A 9952-nucleotide genomic window follows, 5' to 3' on the forward strand; every position below is an offset into this window, starting at 1 on the left:
TTTTCTTTGCTAAAAATATTTTTGTCTTTATCATTTCATTGTAGTACAGTTGATTTACAATGTGTTAGTTGTACAGAATAATGATTCAGTTGTACACACATGTATATATTCTTTCTCAGATTCTTTTCCATTATCGGCCATTACAAGATATGGAATATAGTTCCCTGTGCTGTACAGTTGGACACTGTTGGTTCTCTGTTTTATACATGGCAGTTTGTATCTGCTAATCCCAAACTCCTAATTTATCTCTCCCCTCCTATCCCCACTGGTAACGATATGTCTGTTTTCTATGTCTGTGAGTCTGTTACTGTTTTGTAAATAAGATAATTTGTGTCATATTTTAGATTCCACATGTAAGTGATGTCATATGCTATTTGTCTTTCTCTGTCTGACTTATTTCACTTAGGATGATAATTTCTAGGTCCATCCATGTTGATGCAAATGGCAGTATTTCGTTCTTTTTTGTGACTGAGTAATATTCCATTGTGAGTGTGTGCATGTGTGTACACACCATATATATGTGTGTATATATACACATATACATATACATACATACACACACACCACTTCTTTATCCAGTCATTTGTTGATGGACATTTAGGCTGTTTCCATGTCTTGGCTGTTGTAAATAGTGCTGCTGTGAACATTGGGGTGCAGGTGTCTTTTTGAATTAAGGTTCCCTCTGGATATATGCCCAGCAGTGGGATTGCTGGATCATAGGGTAAGTCTATTTTTAATTTTTTAAGGAATCTCCTTACTGTTTTCCATAGTGGCTGCAGCAAACTGCATTCCCATCAACAGTGTGGGAGGGCTCCCTTTTCTCCACACCTTCACTAGCATTTATCGTTTGTGGATTTTTTGATGATGGCCATTCTGACTGGTGGGAGGTGATTCATCATTGTAGTTTTGATTTGCATTTCTCTGATAATTAGCGATGTTGAGCATCTTTTCATGTGCCTGTTGGCCATCTGTGTCTTCACTGGAGAAATGTCTGTTTAGGTCTTCTAGTCCTTCTTTTTATTTTCTTGGGTTGCTTATTTTTTGCTGTCTAGTTGTATGAGCTGTTTCTATACTTTGGGAATTTAAGTCCTTGTCAGTTGCATTATTTGCAAATATTTTCTCCCATTCCATAGGTTGTCCTTTTATTTTGTTTGTAGTTTCCTTTGCTGTGCAAGAGCTTATAAGCTTAATTAGGTCCCATTTGCTTATAAAAATATTTTGTTAACTGTTGGACATTTACATCCTTGTCCTTGGGAGGCTATTTTTTCTGGTATCAAAGTATTATTTTCATATTCAGAACATATTCATTGGCATTTTATGAGATATTCCACTTTCTTACAAAATCAAATGATTAACTGTATAATCCTTTACTATGAACTATAGTGACCATGCTGTGCGTTCGGTCCTCAGAAGTTACCCTTGAAAGTGGCTGAGAGTAGACGTTAACTGTTCTCATCTCCCTCCTCCAAAAAAATCAAAGTTAACTATGTGTGGTGATGAATGCGTTAGTTATCTTGATCTCAGTAATCATTCCACAGTGTACGTGTACATCAGGTCCTCACATTGCACATTTTAAACATATACAAGTAGATTTGTCGATTATTCCTCTATAAAGTCGAAAACAATTACAAAAGTCAAGAATACATCAAATGATTTTGGTGTCCTTGACGGCTCACCTTTTACAAGGCAAATCTGCATAGGAAACCCGATGGTGGAAGTCCTTCGTCACCAGCGAATCCCTTCCTGTCCCCAAATCTGTAGAACTGTCCCTCACACTTTTTTTTTTTGCCCTTTAAACTGATATAACAGGGCTATTCACCTCCCCACTCCCGCCTGCAAGCCCAGTTCAACATATCCGCATGTTCCCCAAGAACCACTCTTTACTGCCAAGAATGGCTGACCTATGTGGATAACCTGCCTTCTTTATGTCGCACGTCTCTGCCTTGCAGTTCCTGCCATGAGCCGACTATTCATGGGCGAGGTAAACTGGAATAGCGTCCCCACAGGTACACAGACGTTGCAGGAAGTAGCCACGTTGAACACACAGCTGCACTGCCCCATCAGCACGTTGGTGCTTGAGGACGGACGGTCTGCCCACAGGTGCTTTGCCGCCAGCCTCGCCTTTGATAAATGGAGTCCTTGCTTCCTCAAGGATCCAGGTAGAGCGTGTCTGCTCTTAGGAAAAGCGTGTTTCCAACGCCGGTGAAATTTAATATCCTCCTCGACATCCTCTTTAGTAAAATCATGTCACTATCTGCAGATGTGAAATAGGGTGGCTTTTTTTATAAGGTCCCTCCGATGTTCCTGGTGCCCTCTTCAGAGAACTAATTAGTTCTGCTCTTTTGAAGTCCGATGGCTTCATGGTAAAGGAACTTTTAATTTCTGCCCATAAAGAAGCACCCCCGAAGGGTGGTTTCTCCTTCATGGATGAGAATGAGATGGGATAGCCTGTGACCGCGAAGGCTTGTGCCGTACTCACTATAAACTACTTGAAGGTCATCGGAGACCTGAGGAAACTCTGGGGACGGGGGTGGTGGTAGACATTTAGGATTCCTCTGAGTCTGTGACCCCGGGATGTTCTTTCTTGGTAAAATTTTTAGTAACATCTTAATGACCAATTTATTAGCACCTACAGGAACAGTAAATCCCGCACCTGATCACAGCCGTGGGCCCTCGTAAGACGCCCATGTGTCCGAGGGAGTGCTAGGTTGGTTCTGTGTTCCTATGTCTGGGAACGTTTTTACTCATCACAGCCAGCCATATTCTTTCTCCAAGATTATCCCCTGGAAGGACTCCACCCGAGGTCCGTGGAATGTTTGAATTAACAGGACATACCATGAGCCCTAAGTTGACAGGCTGCTTAGCCGACATCCGGACGGGAGAGGTCATGCAGTTGTATCCATGTTAAGGATCCATGCAAGGTGCACTCAGTTAGCCGATGGGCACACATCTCTATGCACACTGCAGACCTGTCCACTCCAAACACAGATGTGCTCTGAACCTAAATCCAAAACACACCGAGTTTCAGAGACTTAGTAGGAAAGAAAGACTGTATCTCATTCATGATGCTTTACACGGATTACATGTTCTATTTCCTACGTATTGGGTTCAACCAAGTGTACTTTGAAAATCAACTTCTCCCATCCTTTTCACTCTTTTTCACACAAGCGACTTGAAACGTTGACCTGACCTCACGGTACGTTCCTGTGGGCTATGGTGGAATACAGGATATACACTCAGATTTTATTGCAAAAAGCTTTTATTGTCATTGCAGACAGATTTTATTTTTGTTGCTTGTTACAGCTAGGAATTTTAAGCAGGTGAAGTGTCCATCTCTGTGAAAGTTATTACACCCACCACGGCACACCTGTACCATTAGATTCCTCAAAGGAAATAAAGGAAATGGTGTAGATTCGTATCTAGAGATATGAAAAGTTTTCTAAATGGAAAATTAAAAGAGCCCTAAACAGTACCTAAAATGGGGTGAACATTGTAGTAGGGGTCTCCAGAGAAACAGAACCTGACTTTTCACTTAGCCTGATGTGTGTCCCCATCTCTCAGGGGCTGAGTTAGAGAGGCTCAAATTGAATGTGAAGACGTCACCTGGGAGGTTACTTACAGTGCAGATTTCCCATCTGCACCTCTAGATATTCATCCTAAACACTCTCTGTGTTGCTCAGGAAACCTGCATGTTCCCACGCTCCATGGGGATCTTGGCAGAGAACAATTCCTCTTCCGCTTTGCTGGGCCATGTAAGGGCTCTCCTTCTGGAACCTTCCATACCTGCACAGGGCTTTCCCATCTCCAGGAGCTGGTAATCGGGTAGAAGAGATGATCTGTCTTCTTCCTCCTGGTTTAGCAGTCCTGCACACACTTTCTACCACATTCTGCCTGGGCTCTTTGCAACTAGGGGTCCCTTCTCTGAAGTTTAAAACATCCCGGACAAAGATGAATGGTCTTGAGCACACCCCAAACCATTGCCTTCTCCCCTCTCTTCATCTTGTTCACTCTTAGTCATTCCACGTAGATCCCAGCACTAATGTCACTTTCTAAGGGAAATCTACTGTCAACATCCCCCGAAGTACATCCAATCAATTTGAAGGGAGACCCCCCTTTCCCCGAGGTGTTTTTCACAACAGTTAGTCCACGTTGCAATGATCTATCTATGTGATGGTGTAAACACTATGACGTGTCTTCAGAACCCAGACTGTGTTCATTTTTTTTTTTAATAAATGATGAAGTGGTGATAATGATGATGATGGTGGCGTGGGTGAATACTGAAATTTTCAAATATAATCACCTGACGTTTCCAAATGTTTGATCTAAAAGGAGTGTCAGGGAGGGGGAAATTTCCCCCCTACCCTCCTTGGGGCTGGACTAACAGTAAAAATGACACAAGGTAGACAAATTGGAGAAAAAGAAACACGTTTTGATTCGTGCACACAGAGGCCTCCTAGAAGTGGATGAAGCAGGTGGCTTTTCAGACAAAGAAAGAAATGTGTGAGGCATTGATAGGACAAAAACTTAGGTTTTGCGTGCTTAGTTGGTGAAGGACCTAAATAGAATTTGGGATGGGGTAGTCAATCAAAGAAACAACAAGGTTCGTTTATACAGGCTTCTCACCCCAAATTCCCCATCCCTGAGGATCAGGGTGTCCTTTTACCTCCAGATGCGGGGAGGGGGGGAACCTTCCACAGGGGAGATTGATTTTATGCTTCAGGGAGACAGAGAGGATGGTCAGAGTGGCCCTCTTTTTTTGGCCATTTCTCAAGTAATTTTAACTCAAAATACTCACTACTCCACTGAGGCATATATTGAGGTGACCCGCCATGGGCCCCAACAAGATCTTGTCCCCTTGCAGTATTTCAGGGGTTTGGTATTTTAGCTCTCAAATAAAAAACGAGTGAATCTCCTGTGGAAATTTCATGTCTTTCCCATAGATTTTTATTCTATCTGAACTAATTTAATCGACATGCATTTTGTCGTTGTGTTAATGAACATATTATACACCTGTCGATGCTTACAGGGGCACCCTGTAATGAGCAAAGCATGTTTCAGGGTAAAAACACCTACATAAAGAAAACGCCATCCTCAGCAAACATTCATATTTGCGGAAATTTCAGTGGCTGCAAAACATATGTGACACCATGTCTCAGAGTTGCCAGAAAATATGTTCCCTTCACAAGTGCATATTGGGTGATGTTTTAGGAATTACAGGATCAAAATCCAGCTTGATTCTGAAAGCCTGGGTGCTTGAAAATGTTCCTGGATGATTTTCAGAAAGCGTAGTTCTCCAGGTGAAATGTCCCATTATTGCTCAGCTAAAATTACAAACGCCCTAGTCATGCACAACATTTTATTAGAATGAGCCACAAACTCGGCGATTACTGGTTCCATGATAATGTGTGTGTTCGTTTCTCATTGCTGAGGCCCAATATCTCTCCTTTTGCAACTTAAATGTGTGTGTGTGTGTGTGTACTTGCATGTGTATCCACGGAATTTTTTTACCAAAAGTATTATCTTGTTTGTTACAGGGTCTTCTGTATTTTAGGAAGACTACTGAACTGTGGCTGTTACCACTGAGACAAAGCTATACATTTCCCCTTCTCTTTGGATAATTCATATATTTGTCCTAATTTTTTTATTTTTAAAAAAAATTTTTTTAAATATATTTTCATTAAAGTCTAGTCAGTTTACAATGTTGTGCCAATTTCTGGTGTACAGCACAATACTTCAGTCATACATGAACACATATATATTCATTTCCATATTCTTTTTCACCATAAGTTACTACAAGATACTGACTATGGTTCCCTGTGCTGTACAGTATGAACTTGTTGTTTATCTATTTTCTGTATATTAGTATCTGCCGATCTTGAGCTCCCAATTTATCCCTTCCCACTCCCTTCCCCCTCTGGTAACCATAAGTTTGTTTTCTATGTCTGTGAGTCTGTTTCTGTTTTGTAAATAAATTTTTTTTTGAGACTCCACATATGAGGGATCTCATATGGTATTTTTCTTTCTCTTTCTGGCTTACTTCACTTAGAATGACAATCTCTAGGTCCATCCACGTTGCTGCAAATGGCATTATTTTATTCTTTTTTATGGCCGAATAGTATTCCATTGTGTAAATATACCACAGCTTCTTTATCCAGTCATCTGTCCATGAACATTTAGTTTGTTTCCACATCTTGGCTAGTGCTGCTATGAACACTGGGGTGAATGTATCTGTTTGAATTAAGGTTCCCTCTGGATATATGAAAGCTATGCATTTTTTGATTGAAATGTGTTCTACATTTCAGATACGTCAATTTCAACTTTAATTTTTCAGTCCCAACACCTCCTTGTGTTCAAACAAAGTCTCAAATGATATAAGCATTGAACTCCCCCATGATGAAGAAAATTTACTGTTTGTTTCAAGCGTGTAGAAGTATGTACTCTTTGGCCAGAATTAAATGTTATAAGTAAAGTCCTTGCATTGAGTGCTGGCTTGGATAGATAAATCGCACAGTTTATATAAAGCTGGACATGCAGAGTTCTTATTTCCAGGAGCTCAGAAGCCAGGGAGAATAATCACTTGCATTTCTAAAGACACCAAGTCTAGGATGACTTCATCTTTGTGACCTCTGTGTTTTTCTTTCTCTTTTCTGATCCCTCACTCCTGTCCCCCACCTCCAACAGAAACAGGACTACCTATAAGAAATTGTATCTCCCCGCAGCCCCCTGCTATCTACCACAAACCCCGTGCACATCTCAAATTCCTCATTGAATGCATTGATATTGAAAACAGAGAGAACTCTGAGTTGTGCTGTCTCCCTAGTCAGTTCTCCACACATCAGTGGTCTAGATATTTAACCATAAGAAATACAGGGCACATGAGCAGAGAAGGTCTCATCAGCCCCAAAAGCAGCCAATTAACGGCTCCGGTGCTGTGTTAATTGCTGCACTGATGTTCTCTGGGTTTTAATCAACACCTTAGGAAAATTTTCCAAGGACGAGAGGAAAAGATTGTGCTTGGTTTTACCCACAGCCAGTGTCTACTTTCACGATGTGCCCTGGGGCCACCTTGACCTCCTGAAGGGATGCCCAGTCCTGTTTCCAGAGTTTCCAGAGTTCTCCCCAGGACTGCACAGGTTGCCATGAAGAAGGGACCATATGAGCAAAAATACATTCAGAGGACGCTGCCCCAAGGCAGTGGGGGTGATTGCGAAACATGATGATTTAGTGATCTGCCTTCCTTGCAAATGGCTTAAGGCCTTCGGTGAGAAGAATCTTCAACGCAGAGAGAAGAAAGGAGACCAAGGAATGTTAGCATCGTTTTTGTGAGAAAGACTTTTTTTTGGCAGGAGCTGTACTGAGTGGGATTACTGGGTACTCTTGGGGCGGATGAGGGGGGCTGCCCCAAAGTACATCTCAATGGCATACTGACTATTTTGAATTTGAGTTATTCAAGACACGGCCAATAAAAGGGACACTCTGACCATCCTCTTTCTCTCCCTGAAGCAGGAAATAAATCTCATGTATGAAACATGCACCCCCTGCGTCTGGAGCTCGAAGGACACCCTTGCCCTCAGAGACGGGAAATTCGGGGCCAAGAAGCCTCTATAAGCAAACACTGTTAACTCCTTTAATTGACTACCCCAAGCCCAAACTCTGTTTTAAATTTTTCGCTAATTAAGCTCCCCAAACCTAAGTGTCTCTGCACTGTCAGTTCCCACAAGTGTATTGTTTTTTTGGATTTTTTTTTTGTCCAAGAAGTATAAAACGCTGCCTGCTCTGTCCTCTTCTTTGGTCCCATTTCTAAGAGACCTCTGCGTGCACATTTAAAGTGTTTTTCTTTCTCTCCTGGTCCTCTGTCTTGTGTCAGTGTTATGATCAGTCCAGACACAAGACCTCAAGGGGAGCAGAGGGGAAATCCCCTCTCCCCGACAGCCTGTAGGCGGCGTTGACCTTGACAAGAGAGTACGTCAACCACAGCCTGTTTGAAAGAGAAGGAAAGATGGGAGCAGGAGAGAAAGAGGAGAGGAAAGAGGTTAAAACACAGAAGTCACACCAGTCAGAATGGCCATCATTCAAAAGTCTACAAACGACAAATGCTGGAGAGGCTGTGGAGAAAGGGGAACCCTTCTACACTGCTGGTGGGAATGCAGTTTGGTGCAGCCACTGTGGAAAACAGTATGGAGATGCCTCAAAAGACTAAAAACAGACTTACAATATGACCCAGCAATCCCGCTCCTGGGCATGTATCTGGAGGAAACTCTAATTTGAAAAGATACATGCACCCCAGTGTTCAGAGATGCACTATTTACAAGTCAAGACATGGAAGCAACCTAAATGTCCATCAACAGATGACTGGATAAAGAAGCTGAGGTGTATTTATACAATGGAGTACTACTCAGCTGTAAAAAAGAAGAAAATAATGCCATTTGCAGCAACATGGAGGGACCTGGAGATTGTCATTCTAAGTGAAGTAAGCCAGGCAGAGAAAGAAAAATATCATATGACATCACTTATAAGTGGAATCTAAAGTATCACACAAATGAGTTTATTTATGAAACAGAAATAGACTCACAGGCAGAGAAAACAAACTCGTGGTTACCAAACGGGAAAGCGAGTGGGAAGGGATAAATTAGCTGTTTGGGATTAGCAGGTACACACTAATATATATAGGATAGACAAACAACAGGGTCTTACTGTAGAGCACAGGGAACTATATTCAATAGCTTGTAATAACATATAATAGAAAAGAATATGAAAAAGAATATATATGTGTATAACTGAATCACTATGCTGTACACCAGAAACTAACACAACATTGTAAACCATATATACTTAATTAAAAAAATAGAAATGGAATTAACGTTCTTAATGGGAAGTGTCAGTAAGACCCCTTTGCCCATCATCCAGGACTTCCTGATGCCACTTGGAAGAAAATGGGGGAAAACTTTTGTTATAAATACCCCCAAACCAGCTACTTACAAACACCCCTCTTCTCCCCTTAAGAGAGCACTTCCAGCCACATACTTTCCCTTCTCCTTTCACAGGATGCGGAAGCTAAAGAAAAGGTGAATACTGCATCCACAACCACACGCGTAAGCTGCTAAAGAGCTAGCATCTCGACTCCCTGCTTTCAAGCTTCTGTTTCGTGTTTCCTTCCATTAGACAGGTGTCCTCTTTCACAGGTAAACCAGAGGAACGGCAGGCTCGTACTGACGAGAAGATCACAGCGACCTTCAGTAAAGTGATATTTTATGTATTATTTTGTTTGTTTTTCCAAACTGTCATATAACCTTTATTACATATATATATATTTTTTATTGCAGTAGAGTCAGTTTACAGTGTTGTGTCAATTTCTGGTGAGCAGCACAGTGCTTCAGTCATACATGAACATCCATATATTCATTTTCATATTCTTTTTCACCATAAGTTACTGACCATGGTTCCCTGTGCTGTACAGTATGAACTTATTGTTTATTGTTTTATATATATATTAGTTAGTATCTGCAAATCTCCGACTCCCATTTTATCCTTTCCCAACCCCTTCCTCCCTGGTAACCAGAAGTTTGTTTTCTATGTCCATGAGTCTGTTTCTGTTTATAAATAAGTTCATTTGTGCCATTTTTTTAGATTCGACTTACAAGTGCTGATTATATATTTGTCTTTCTCTGTCTGCCTTACTTCATGCTTAGAATGGTGATCTCTAGGTTCATCCATGTTGCTGCAAATGGCATTATTTGATTCTTTTTTATGGCTGACTAGTATTCCATTGTGTAAATATACCACAGCTTCTTTATCCAGTCATCTGTCGATGGACATTTAGGTTGTTTCCACGTCGTGGCTATTGTAAATAGAGCTGCAAAGTGATATTTTTAAAGTGTAGGTAGAATAATTTTATGTTTAGGTATGCACTGGGCTCAGGTTTTGTCCTTTTCACAGATTGTAACCATGACGT

The sequence above is a fragment of the Camelus dromedarius genome, chromosome Y, assembly GCF_036321535.1.
Source record: "Camelus dromedarius isolate mCamDro1 chromosome Y, mCamDro1.pat, whole genome shotgun sequence".
Classification (NCBI taxonomy): domain Eukaryota; kingdom Metazoa; phylum Chordata; class Mammalia; order Artiodactyla; family Camelidae; genus Camelus; species Camelus dromedarius.